Consider the following 12,458-nt stretch of genomic DNA (forward strand, 5'->3'; position numbering starts at 1 on the left):
TAACAAATTTATTGTTGTTAGGAATCTGTTTTTTTTTCTACATTCTTAGCGTAAATATTATGAATTTTAAAATTACAAAGTACAAATACCTATCAATTTTTCAGTTGCGCCAACTGGCATTGCGCTGTTGACATATTGGTTTGACGCAACGACGAAGAAGGTGCGTGAACGACGATTCATGGTGCAAGAATGACGGAATTAAAAGACACGATGACGGTAGTGCTTGCAGCAACGACGATCAGGACCGGCAAACACTGTATGCTTGCTTGCACCTACCGGAATCGTTGCACCTACTTGTACCTACGGGTCGACCCGAACGTGTTCGGGTCGCTTATGGAGCGCTCCGACCCGGTAGGTTCGGGTCGACCCGCACATCACTAGTCTGTATGTCAATTAGTTTGTGTGACAGAGCGTCTTTTGTCAAGCAACTTTTGTTATTGTGAAAAAAATGGAAAAAAGGAATTTCGTGTTTTGATAAAATGCTGTTTTCTGAAGGGAAAAAATACAGTGGAAGCAAAAACTTGGCTTGATAATGAGTTTCCGGACTCTGCCCCAGGGAAATCAACAATAATTGATTGGTATGCAAAATTCAAGCGTGGTGAAATGAGCACGGAGGACGGTGAACGCAGTGGACGCCCGAAAGAGGTGGTTACCGACGAAAACATAAAAAAAATCCACAAAATGATTTTGAATGACCGTAAAATTAAGTTGATCGAGATAGCAGAGGCCTTAAAGATATCAAAGGAACGTGTTGGTCATATCATTCATCAATATTTGGATATGCGGAAGCTCTGTGCAAAATGGGTGCCGCGCGAGCTCACATTTGACCAAAAACACCAACGTGTTGATGATTCAGAGCGGTGTTTGCAGCTGTTAATTCGTTATACACCCGAGTTTTTGCGTCGATATGTGACAATGGATGAAACATGGCTCCATCATTACACTCCTGAGTCCAATCGACAGTCGGCTCAGTGGACAGCTACCGGTGAACCGGCTCCGAAGCGTGGAAAGACTCAAAAGTCCGCTGGCAAAGTAATGGCCTCTGTTTTTTGGGATGCGCATGGAATAATTTTTATCGATTATCTTGAGAAGGGAAAAACCATCAACAGTGACTATTATATGGCGTTATTGGAGCGTTTGAAGGTCGAAATCGCGGCAAAACGGCCCCATATGAAGAAGAAAAAAGTGTTGTTCCACTAGCCCCCAGCGACTTTTTCTTGTTCTCAGACCTCAAAAGGATGCTCGCAGGGAAAAAATTTGGCTGCAATGAAGAGGTGGTCGCCGAAACTGAGGCCTATTCTGAGGCAAAACCGAAGGAGTACTACCAAAATGGTATCAAAAAATTGGAAGGTCGTTATAATCGTTGTATCGCTCTTGAAGGGAACTATATTGAATAATAAAAACGAATTTTGAGAAAAAAAATGTGTTTTTCTTTGTTAGACCGGGGACTTATCAGCCAACCTGTTAGATGATATGGGCAGCTATATGCAAAGGGATCAGGAGGATGCCGATCGCGTCGGTGATGGTGAAATAACAGCAGGTTATGGGACTGCCGTTTCTTAGAGAAATTGTCAGGTGCAGAAGCTCTAAGATACTGGGCAATTTTGGGAAACCTGCTGCGATCCTCACTGAATATGCTTCTGGCGATTTTGAGGAATCATTTTAATATAGATCTTCCAAAAGATGCGCGGACATTCCTCAGAACCCCCACACGCGTAGGATTAGAAGTTCAACCACTCGCGGGTGGTGAATTTTGGTACCAAGGGATTGAGACAGTCCTGCACAATTATTTTCGGTAAGCATTTCTTACATTTATCTTATTCAAATTGTATGCATATATCGCAAGTAACTTATTTTTATTTGTTATTAAAGAAACGTTATTCCCGAAGAAGACCAAGTGTCGATCGACGGGCTTCCCCTTTTCAAAAGTTCAGCACAGCAACTGTGGCCGATTTTGATAAATGTGGAAGAATTGCGAGAGGCTCCAGTAATGGTTGCCAGTTTCTATTGCGAACTAGCAAAACCGGAGCTGGTGGAAGACTATTTTCGGCCACTAGTGTTGGATGTAAACGACCTTCAACAAAGAGGTTTGCGGTTCGGCGACAAGGTGGTGCGTTTTGCGCTAAGCGTTTTTGTCGCCGATTCTCCAGCACGAGCATTTGCTAAAGGTAAGAAAAACAGTTTTATATTGTTTTAAATGTGTGTTATTTTTTCTCTTCTCCTTTTACAGCAACTACAAACTATAACGGAAAGCATGGGTGCTTAAAGTGTTCCGTTGTTGCGAAATACTTCAAATCGGGACATAAAGTAATCTTTGATTCCTTGAACGCCGCTTTGCGTACGGACGCCGGCTTCAGACAACGAGTGGACATAGATCATCATAAAAAATGACGGACACCTTTGGAAGATTTGCACAACTTTGATATGATTCGCGGTTTCGTAGTTGCGGACCGTGTTCACCTGCTTCATTTGGGTTGTACCAAACTCTATGTGCAAGGGATTTTAAAGCATAGATTTAAAAAAATTAAACGATGGACACCCCAACAGAAGGGAGCTGTATCTAAATTTATGGTACAGACTCGGCTCCCTTCGGAAGTGAATCGACCTATCCGATCCTTCCGTCACGTCCGGTTTTGGAAGGCTACTGAGTATAGGTCCTTTCTCCATTATATGAGTGTTGTGGTCTGGAAGGATTTCTTTTCAGATGATCAATATAATCACTTCTTGTGCTACTACTGCGGTGTGACGATTTTTTCATCCTCGGAACACCAGCGTATATGGCCTGTGGCTGAAAAGCTCCTTTACCATTTTGTAAAAGAGTTTAGTAAGCATTACGATCGATCCCACTTGGTTAGCAATGTCCACAATTTGATACACGTGGCAGGAGATGTTGAATATTGTGGATCGCTAGATAATTTTTCCGCATATTGTTTTGAAAATTATCTTCAGAGAATCAAACGATGTGTGAAATCGGGCACGCGAGTAGAAGTACAGATGGTAGCCCGCATGCAAGAGATTGCATCGATTCAAGTGGCTGCCAACCGTACTGTTCTAACATACCCCCGGTTGGAGGAAAATGTTGCTGGCCTACTCGTAGCCACCGATTTTATCCTGCGGCCGAATTTAAAGGATCAATGGTTTTTAACCAAAGATCATGGCATTGTGAAATTTTTGGAAGCAAAGAAATTAGACTCTCTGCTTTATACTATATCTGGAATCCAGTACGAGTACTACATGGAGCAGTTTAGTTTGTCAATGGACAATCCAGCAATTCAGCTTTCCTCCACTGACTTACACTGACTGCACACTTTCCAATCTAACACCCTCCACTAATATATTTCATCAAACCCTCCATTAATTGTTCCATTTGTAACAATGTACGTTTGGGGCGACCCGGTGGCATGATGGTAGCGGAGCCAGTCTTCACACGAACGGCCCGGACCAAAATCCCATCCGGACCAATCCCCCGTAGCAAGGACTGACTATCCGGCTACGTGGTAAAATAAGTCGATACGGCCAGGCCGTTCTAACGAAACAAAAAAAAAAAAAAAAAAAAAACAATGTACGTTTGTACATTCCATCACTTTACTGGATCTTTGTTACCCGATTTAAGCTGGGGCGACCGTTTTTACCGCTTTTTACATTGTAAAGCTCCAGTGGTCATTAACGTTTGAGATTATTAACATAGTTTGTTCAGTGGTAGTTAGTGTATTATATATTTTATTGTATGGGAAGGAAAATGATCACTGTTGATATATGTTGACCACTTTATGTTTGCCATGCGGGGCCCCATGCTTTCCAATATTCGTGTTTTAGCAATCCTTTTTCTAGTGAGTCGCTGCGTCCTCCAGATCACTGGGGTTAGTTGGTTTGGTATGTTTTTTGGTTTTTGGTTTTTTGGATATTTTGAAATTATAAGAATTTTATTGGGAATCCTTTGTATCACCGTATATCTAAAATTAACAGTAAGATAAACCGCTTATTTCTTAACCTTCTACACCTAAAACATTTCTGATATATTACTTTTTTATATTACTTACAGCTTATTAAACTCACAAAGGCAAACACAATCAACTGCCAACGATTATGTAACTTGAATAAAATGTAAACCTCACGAATGTTTTTGACATTTTAATTTTGACATTTCAATGTTGACAGATAACAAGGGATGAATCGCGAATCGTCATTCGATATTTGAATTTAACGGTATGCGGTATAAAAATAGCATACGTGACTGACTTCACTCACCGACTTATCCCAATAAAGCCAGAATAAGGCGAGAATACAGCGAAAATTTTGTATGGGTTTCTCTCTCAAATTGTCGGGAGGGTTATTAATCCTTTTCATTTCGTATATCTTGCTCTCTTTATCTATCTCTATTTCTTTCCTTCCATCACGGGTCGCTTAGATTTCTATTTCCTTGTTCATTCTTACATGTATAATTGTTTATTCTGTAAAATTCTGCATATTTTTAAAGAAAGTGCTACGAAAACATCGTTAAATAACAATCAATCGAAACGTAGCGTTTATACTGGAGACGGCGTGCAAAGCCTTTTCTTCAATCGCTAGTCTCGTTGGATTGTCTACGCTTCTCATTTGTTCAGAGTCCTTCTGAGAGTCCAAAACGAAAACGAGAGCCAACCGCCCATGAGAACCGACGTTGACTACTCTTCCAATTAAGACATATAGGGTTTCTGAGATGATAAAACAATAGAAACACCTATCACCACAACCGCAGCAAATGTCATGCAGCTTGTGGTGATAGGCCCTTGCGTTGATCTATCATCTCAGAAACACTATACAGTCGATTCCCGAGATCCGCGGATAATGGGTTCCAGAGAAATCCGCGCATCTCGAGTTTCCTAAAACATCGTGTTCTTTCCCGATCGATTTCGGATAATTTTTTTCCTTTGCGCTTTATAGTTACCGATCCGTGGTGAAGTTTTAATTTGAGAATAGCATGGAAAGTTTAAGCGATGTATACAAAAAATGTTCTAGAACAGTTTCTACGGTGTTGTAGATGACTTCGAATATCCTCTAGCGGACATTATGAAATACGGAGAGGGGGCTTTTTTGCACCAAACAATTCCCCGTGTCAAAATCCTCGAGGTGAAAAAGCTTTACGCTTCAAGTTTGGTCGACGGAAAGAAGCACCTTCTGTAACAAAGGTGGCAAACTGCACCAAATGCAATCAGATTGGGCATTCAGCTCCTTACTGCTCAAACGCAGTGAAGTGCAGTAAATGCAAAGGAGCGCACTCTACCGCAGAGTGCATAAAATCGGCCGAAAAATGCATTCACTGTAAACAGGAATGGCATGAGGTTGCGCCCTGTCCTGTCGGATCGGAGAAGACAGGCGGAGCACAAACGATCAGTCATGCATAGTGCAAGGGATTCGCTGATGTATTTAAGGCGACCCCAAGCGTGAACCCGTTCGGCACGCTGTCCCTTTTAGCGGAAAAAGAACCGTTGTCTAATCTGGTTCCTCTCACAGGAGTTAAAAGATGGAACACCCCCAGGGTGCCGATCAGAATGGCACAAAAAAAGAAATCCTTTTTCCCCAAAAAGGCACCGCGTCGTCACGGTGAAGCATCGCCCATATGGAATATGTCGCAATCCAGGCAAAAATAGGCGATCTTGACGTTGTCATTGCGTCAATCTATATCCCCCGGGAGCCAACTTGGACCCTGAGAAGATCAAAAAGGATCTTGAAAGCCTGATAGCGGTTTTACCAAAACCGTTTATTATCCTGGGTGATTTTAATGCTCACGGACAAGATTGGGGCGGCACATATGATGATAATCGTGCAACAATCATTAGGAATTGGACCCTCCTTGTTGGACGCAGTCCGAAGTATAGGAAGAGTCTCTGATACCCCAATTCGAGATCGGCTGGGGGGCTCGGATATAGCTTACCTCAAGGTAGTTTTTGAATTTTGCCATGCTAATGGTTTGTCCGTGGGACCCTGTCTTCCTTATGTTTGTGTTTGTGTTGTATGTTGTACCTCGCTTGTATGAAAATGTATACGTGTTTGTATGAATGGTATGTATGAAAGAGTTTGATGCGTATAAGTTGCGGGTACGATTAAGCAATTCGACCGCTGCAGAACCACCAGAGCGACCTGCCAATGCGGACGAAAACATGGATGAAGAAAGATCGCACAACCCAAATCACGATAAAGACCCTCGCACGAAAAAGGACCACTGTATAGGATGACGAAATATATGCAGCAACACGACAGAGTACACCCGGGATAAGGTGACCTTCCACTTTTTGGAGAAGGAAATATCTTCAAACGAATTTGAATTGTACAATAGATTAAGTTACTCTTAGTTGTAAGCAATACGGCCTGGCCGTTCTTGAAGAAAAAAAAGGAACATCATTATAATATAAGAACTATACAATTAGCCCAAAACAACGCGCAACACGCGAAATCGCAGCAAAATAACTGTGTGGTACCATTTAAATTGTGCGAAACACTAAAATTGTAGTACCACAAAGAAAAATTGTGATACCACACAAACAGTGCACTATATGAATTTATGATATCATAAAAATTGTACGATTCACAAGAAGAGTGTGTTGCATGCGAAATTTTACATTAGCGATGAGACATTTTTCTGTGGTACCACAATATCACAGCACAACGAATTGTGCGTCATGTGTTGTGACCGTTTCGCAATAAGCTCTTCAGATTCTTGTAATTAGTCAACAAGTATTGCTGCTTTGCTTAAAAGTGTTGACTCTACGATTGATATTGAATCATTTTTTCTTGATTTTCACTCCCTACTGACCCTACACCAAATTTTTAACATCAGTTTATCATTCAAAGCTGTAAAACAAAGTAAATATGTACATACTTTATAAAAGTGTATAATTTTAACATTTAGGTTCGTATAAAAATTATTTCCGATTACTTTATAGAAAATGGAAGATACTGGTTGGAGTGGACTCCTATGCAGGAGTAGAGCATAACGAGTTATGATGAGGAAACGTATAAAAGAAGAATTTAAGAACATTTACAAAACAGCGAAAATTGCTAAATTGAATCAATTTATGAAGATGAACTAGACCGATCAATGTTCCTCCTGGATAATATTTGTAATTCGGATGTTGAGGAATTACAATTGCCCGATTATAATCCTTCTGAATCGGATAGTGACTAAGAATTTGAATAAGCCTGTAACCCTTAAATAATTACAAGGCCAGGGATGACATATTTTTGGTCTATCCCACCAACTGTACCTCAAACAACCTCACAACATTATTCGCTCTCTCTTACCTCCAGAGATGGGTGATATTATCACCCGAGAGACAAACAGAAAGATAAAGTAGTCTTTTAAAAATCACCAAATTGAAAATCCTACGGCACTGAATCGCTTCTGGAATCCAATCACCGCGAATGAATTGGATACATATTTAGGAATACAGCTTCAAGCAGGAGTTACCCGGTCGAACCATGTCATGTAGTTATTATGTCAAACAAATAGAACAAATTCTAAACCTCTGTATCGTGTATCAATGAGCGTGAATAGGTTTTGGGAAATCAATCGTTTCATACGCTTTGATGATACCAGAACACGTGCTGAACGAAAAAAGAAGGACAGCTTTGTCCTTTGGCCGCAATTTTGCAAGTGTTCAACATGCTTCTGCAAAACCTGCAATCGTGTTACATGGCAGGAGTAAATGTTACGGTTGATTATTTCCATACCGCGGTGGTACTGGATTTACACAATATATTCCGTCCAAACCCACAAAGTACGAGTTAAAGGTATGATGAGCATGTGATGCAGAATCACGAAACCCACCTTGGTCAGGAAAGCAGCCAGTTCGTTATGCGGTGCTGTCTGGAAACTGACAGCATTCAATCTACCTAGAACTGCTCCTACGTGCCCTACCCGATAAAACGCTCTTGTTTGCTTTTAAACCTAGAATATAATCGAAAATTTAGTGCAAATCTGGACAAACCGTTCGTGGCACGTGAAATACTTATTTCGAGGTGAATTCGGAAGCACCCAGCTCGTTATGCGTTGCTGTCTGGAAACTGACAGCATCCGACCTGCCGAAAACTGCTCCTACGGCCCCTACCCGACACAATGCTCTTGTCTTGTGCAAATCTGGACAAGCCGTACGTGGCACGTGAAATATTTATTTCGAGCTGAATTCGATTTGTTTTCCCAACAGTGATGAATAGAATCGCTCTTCTAATGACAATTGGTTGAACTTATTTTTGAACGGTTTAATATCGCCTCCCAGGTCGACAAAAGTTTCGCGCAATTTTTCTAGCTTGCGGACTCTATCTTCCAGCTGCAGCTGTTTTATTTCAGTGTATTTTTTTATTCTCCAACAGTTTCATATCTAATTTCTTATCTTTCAGCTTATCACTGTATTCCTTTCTCTGTTTAATTAGCTTTTTTTCATGGCCTTGTGGTGTTCTGTGGCTCCGAAATTGGCATTGACATATGTTCAACTTATTTGGCTCATCCGTAGTAGGCTCGTCTGTAGGAGTCTTCCTGGTGCCAAAATATGAAGTTATTAACGATTGTTTGCGACACCCCTATTGTGTCGCACACAGTGATAGTAGAATCCATCGTCTCGAACTTTGGATTCTTTCGGCGCAATCCTTCACCATTAGCTTCACCTGTCCGAGGCTTTTCACGGTGTTGAATATGAAGAATATGGAAATTCTCCGATCAAACCTTACTTCAGGCACTCGATGATTGCGGTTTAAAATTTTTATTCACGTATCGACGTCTATAGACGCGCCAATTGAGAATGTTTTCAAGTGTTGTCTTTGGGTATCCAAGCGTAGTTTTCTAAAAAGTATTTCCTCGGATTCTTCACAAGATTTTAATTTTGGTCGGTGATCCAGGATTGTGAACTAGCCCAATTTTTTAAACGACAAAAGTGGTACAGAATCCCATTTGAGCCGTACCTCCATACGCAGGGTCCATACGCCTCCATACAAATCAAGGAAGACCAGAAATGACCATTAAATATACAAAAGTGTGGTGTTCGCCTGTAGAACTAAATAAAATAACAGTTTCTTGCCCATCACTGAAGTCTGAAGAAATAGGATAAGTGAGAAAGTAAGCGAATAACGGAAGAGTCGGACAGGACATGAATAGCTAGGACAGGTGCCTAAGCTAGGATAGATGCGTAAACGTTGAAAAGGCGTCCGATCGGAGAACCGCTCTCTATCTAATTATACTCCTGCGTGTGCGAACAACTGTATCGCCTGATACAGTGAAGAAAGCTGTGATAATAAATTGTAAAAACCAACAAAAGTATCAACATAGAAAAAGATTCAATGTTTTACATCAGCTTATAAAGTTGTTTCACTCTTTGCGCTCTAGAACGTTTTCGCCTGTTCGCTCAGCCCCAGGCTCGAGGCGATTTTGACCAGACGCGTACCAATTTCTCTAGAAGCCCCCTTGTAGTACTCTTCAAGACTCATTTCGCATACTGTGTTAACGTGTTGTACAATTTTTGTTTGGCTCCTCCAGACGACGAAGCCCTAAGTGGCCGAATACTCCGCCTATCGTTAGATCCGCCACAGATTTAGTGAAATAGTTGCCGAAATGCGTTCCAGGTTTATCCATATTTTGTAGCACAATATTAACCAAAAAAAATCTCGCCTACCTCCAGGTTTGGTGCAGTCAGAGCAAAACCTGCAGTCTCTTTTTGACCCTTTTTGGATTACAAGTAGCTTCCCGTTTAGTTGAATTTCATCTTGTTTTTGTTGCGCAAACTCAAGCGCCAGTGCTGCATCAATTGTGTAACAAGTTTTTTCAGGAACCGCTTGAAGGCTTTTACCCCCCTCTATTGATTGTTTCTATTTAATACAAAAGGTATAATAATCAAAACAAAGATACACGAGGTACACAAAGTTTCGAGAACTTAAAATACATTACATTTTCAATACAATACAATACAATACATACAATACATTTTCAAACTGGCTTTGCGCCGTAACAGCGCCGCTCGAGTTGGTGCTACCCTAGTGGCAATCAGGAAGTGATTTACGGGCCAAGGCGATGGAGGTAAAGAAATCTTGTTGAAACAACGCGACACGCCGTATAAAAGCGAAGAGCCGGTGAATGTCCAACAAACAGGGTCACTCAAAAGTAACTCCAAATCCTGTACGTAACCGAACCTGGTCATACAAATTAGCGATGGTCGAAACCATCAACGGCAATGCATTTAGCAATTTAAATCGAATGCGTTTCGAAAGATAGCGCCTGCGTTCCAAAACGCACTTTGGCCCTATAACCTCATGTATACGTCATGATACGTCATGTGGGAGCGTGTCTGAGAGAGAATTTTGTGCGTAAATTCTCTCTCAGCATCCGGTGGGATCATTCTTAAGGCTTCGTGCGATCGATCAGCGGATCGATCGATCTATTCGCGTAGGTACCAGTAATTAAAATACATCGCAAGTGCTCTCTTTTATTTCTCCGGTTTTTTCCTCGTTACGATTTCGAAAGAACATTTGGTGACCACCCCGACGAGATTTACTACGTGCGAAAAGTGAAAAAAGTGATTTATTACGTGCAAAAAGTGAAATATAGTGATTTGTGCTTTTACATCAAATATGCCGACAGAAGATCAGTTAGCTGAGGAAAACCAGCGGATTACGTTGGAAGTAACTTGCCAGCTGACGGGTATCGAAAGTGCTTTGCAGAGTATCCTACTGCAAGCGCGCGAGGGCAGATTGAGCCAGCACAAGGCCAAAAGCTAGGACGAAATCGCTGCGCTGTTATGGAACGATTGCAACAAAGCTCTGTTGCGGCTGGAAGCAATATCGGGCCCGCAACCGCAACGGGAAACGTTTGTTGGAGCTCTCGCGCAGGTAAAAGCCGTGCCTAGAAAAGTGTATGCAGTGGAAGTGCCGCCTGCTTCGCAATTGGACGTAACGCTTGCGTCAACCCCGTCTCGGTCTGATCACCTTCTTTCGATCCACGCGTCCGGCTCGTCCCGACGCCGTGTGGTGTCCTGTGTTCAGCGGTCATTCTACGAGGATAATCTGTCCCTGGGTGCTGCGACTTCGGACGAATTACGTGTGCTTAGTTCCGGGATAGAATGAGCATTTATGAATAGAGGAATGCCCCTACGAAAATGGGTATCCAATGTTCCTGCAGTAGTAAATGATGTACCAGCAGAGCACCTTGACGCTCCAGTGCAAAATGGTGATAGGCAGGCTATCAAGATGCTAGGTCTAGCGTCCCTAACCAAACGATGCTTAGTGGCAAGAATTGCCAAACTATACGACCCAGTTGGAATTCTGCAACCCGTGATCATTTTTGCAAAAAATCCCAAGAATGGCGCTGCCAAGTGAAGCCGAAAATAGTGCCATCTGTGGTTTTTGTGATGCCTCAACAAAAGCATATGGGTGCGCAATATACATTCGCTACTTAGACGGTAATGGCGAAAGACGATCGCGACTCCTGTGTTCCAATTCGAGAGTTGCATCTCTAAAGGAACTTACTTTGCCCAGACTAGAACTCCAAGCAGCACTGTTGCTGGCTGAACTCTACGTGAAAATAAAGGACGTGTTTGGCACCCGAATCCAGCACACTAGATGGTGGACGAACTCGCAAGTCTTATTAGCCTGGATACGTTTCGGTAATTCGAAATGGGACGTCTTCGTGAAAACCTGAGTAGACAAAATACACGCTGCGACCGACGCAGGTGATTGGCACTATGTGCCAAAAAGCTGAACCCAGCAGACATCGTATCCAGGGGACTTCCAGCAAACAAATTGGTGCGAGGGGAAAACATGAAATTCCGGTTAAACGGTCCGAATTTTATCATTACAGACACCTGCCAACAACCCATTGATGGTGACGATACAACACCAAAAGCGGCTGCAGACCCGCCACAAGCTTTGACGGCAATTGTAGGATCCGACTGTGAGGACTTGGTAGCGCAATACAAGTACCACAACTCCTTCACTAAGACGAGACGACATTTCGCATGGCTTAGTAGAGCCATACACAACTTCAAAGCTGTTGTCGAAGTTGTCAAATTCCATATATTTCGCCAGCCCGACATGTTGCCCGACAATTACTACAATGTCGTCATCTTCGAGAGTTATCGTCCGCTACGCTACTTATGTCGTAATCACCTATAGCAGCAGCCATTACAATTCAGTATAGAACATAAATAACCATATGCGATTTAGTAATAACCACTACAATGTTGATTCAACTTAGAACCTAAACACAGCCACTACAATGTTGATCCACAAAGCATTCAAACATTCAGATCCAGATACGCAGTAGTTATCCATAAATTATCCAAAACCAGATAAGCAGCAGTTCAAAACTAGATATGTGCAAACATAGAAATGGACAAAGAACTGTTACAAAGTAATAAACTATGCTAGCATATTTTTTCAGAGGAAAAGACGAATTAAACCAGTTAAAATTTTGTATTCAACTAACAACGACTTGCATT

General features: G+C 41.9%; 1 pseudogene; it reads left to right on the forward strand.

Moving 5' to 3' along the window:
- Positions 1-210: 210 nt before the first annotated feature.
- On the forward strand, positions 211-12,132 carry LOC128298399 (uncharacterized; annotated as a pseudogene).
- The last annotated feature ends 326 nt before the right edge of the window (positions 12,133-12,458 follow it).

This window comes from Anopheles moucheti, chromosome 2 (genome assembly GCF_943734755.1).
Source record: "Anopheles moucheti chromosome 2, idAnoMoucSN_F20_07, whole genome shotgun sequence".
Classification (NCBI taxonomy): Eukaryota; Metazoa; Arthropoda; class Insecta; order Diptera; family Culicidae; genus Anopheles; species Anopheles moucheti.